At 41.5% G+C, this 2,143-nt stretch overlaps 1 pseudogene; it reads right to left on the bottom strand.

Moving 5' to 3' along the window:
* Positions 1-350: 350 nt before the first annotated feature.
* On the bottom strand, positions 351-1,905 carry LOC126260647 (uncharacterized; annotated as a pseudogene).
* Positions 1,906-2,143: the final 238 nt, after the last annotated feature.

Consider the following 2,143-nt stretch of genomic DNA (forward strand, 5'->3'; position numbering starts at 1 on the left):
GTAAAGAACGAGATTTTAACAATGCAGCGGAGTGTGCGCTGATGTTTAACTTCCTGGCAGATTAAAACTGCGTGCCGGACCGAGACTCGATCTCGGGACCTTTGCCTTTCGCGGACAAGTGTGCTACCATATTTTTGTTTTTTGTTTTTTACTATTTAACGTATTTTTCTATAGTTACCGATCAAGTATTCCTGTGCATAAAATATACACCAGCAAACTGCATAAAACCCTGTACACAAACAGTATAAATATTCCAGCACCTCTTTGGTACTTATTTTAGTCAACAACAACAAAAAAGGAAAGATTACAGCAGAGTAAATCATTAGATTACTGTTCTAAGTCAAGTTGTCTTACTGGTACATGTTGTTATGTTGTTTGTAATGACACTCTTTAAAATAGGATTTCAGAGACTTAGGCAAGTTTAACTGATTTAATCCATCATAGGTGGCCCTGCTACATGCAACAGCTCGACACAAGTTTCGCAGGGGAATTGTGAAATTTCTGTGCACTGGTATTGTAAGTATCGGTTCAAAATATCATGCAACACGATGGATCCTTATAATGGTCTATGAGACTACAAACTGTTGGTCAAGCAAATACACCCCGATCATGTGAATCAAAACTAAACCGCTGCTTCCTCTGTTCAATGCGTGCGTGCAGAGATCGCTCATATTTTCTAAAACTAACTGAAAACAAATATTCATCTTGTGCAGAATCTCTAAGAAGAAATGTACCCTCAGGCTTGCCCTCCAACAATCGCTCTGCCGCATAACAATCCATTTTACCCCAATAAAATGAGGAAGAAGTAATCTGCAGCAGGTCAGGCACCAGACAATGAATATAATCCACTTGCGTGTGAACAGTTCTTCGTATTTCTGACGACAGATTCTTGTCTATTTGTGGACACGTTGAGAACGCTGATGGGTAGAAATTCAGATGTGGCTGGAAAAATGCCGTGAATTCATAAAGCGAGATCTGGATATGAGCAGTTGGGAGAAATCCAGGTAGTGGCCCAACACCTTCTGCAATTTCTCTCTCCTGCTCCATTCTCGCCCTTTCATCACAATCTTCAGTTGGATAATCTTCAGGATTAAATCTGGACATGTCAATGAGATGTTCTGCAGATACCACTGCTCGTAATGTATTGTCGCCCGATGGCAGGTTTACATTGGAATTTGTCTTGCTATTCTCTTGTAATCCAGTCTCTCCAGCACCTGTTTTGAAAATAACAACTGCCCCTAGGTGGTGATCTTCTGTCCTACGATAGCCTGTGCATATGCAAGAGTCACAACTGATATTGGGCTCTGCAATATCTGTATCTGCAGACACTGCTCCACAGTTTCCACCACCTTTCAGGCGAGCACAATTAAATTTCAGAAATCAATGATTTCGTTTCTTCTTGCCGCAGCTGCCCAATTCCTTTGATGATCTTCCCAGTTTGGTTCTTGATCTTTTACCATTTACGTGAGTAAGAGTCTGCCCATTATAGCTACCACTCAATATTTCCAGAATCTGTTCTTCAGCTGCACTGGATGTGCCTTCATCAACACAATTACAGTCTCCTTATGCAATACAGGAATATTCAGAATGGTAAGAACACACATCATTTTCCACCACATTTACACTTGCTTCATGTATTCTAGATCTCTCAATACATAAATTATAAATGCTCTCAAAACGTTGATCAACGTGCTGTACAACCTGAACTGCACTATTTTCAGGACAACGGAGTGCCTCTGTCGTATTATCTGTAACTGTGCTACAGGCATTACTACTGCTTCCACTTGGACTTCCAGACACTGAGTCTTCACTGGTAACTTGAAAACTGCCTGATGTTGCTACTCCAGTTTCTTCTTCTTCCACAACGTCAAAGTAACCTCTTAGGTCACTCAGCCGCTGACCCATCACTTATAATGATTACCGAACTGCAACTTCTTGCTACGAAATTTTGTCATCATCTTGAAGCATGTGGCACAATGGGCATGACATGACTAGAACCTTTGCCTCGCAGCAAAACTTTATTTTGCCCATCTGAGCTATACAAGCACGACTCACGACCCCTCACAACTTCAGTTCAGGCAATACCTCGTCTCCTACGTTCCAAACTTCACAGAAGCTCTTCTGCTGGCTCAGATGGTAGAGC

The sequence above is a fragment of the Schistocerca nitens genome, chromosome 5 (assembly GCF_023898315.1).
Source record: "Schistocerca nitens isolate TAMUIC-IGC-003100 chromosome 5, iqSchNite1.1, whole genome shotgun sequence".
NCBI lineage: Eukaryota > Metazoa > Arthropoda > Insecta > Orthoptera > Acrididae > Schistocerca > Schistocerca nitens.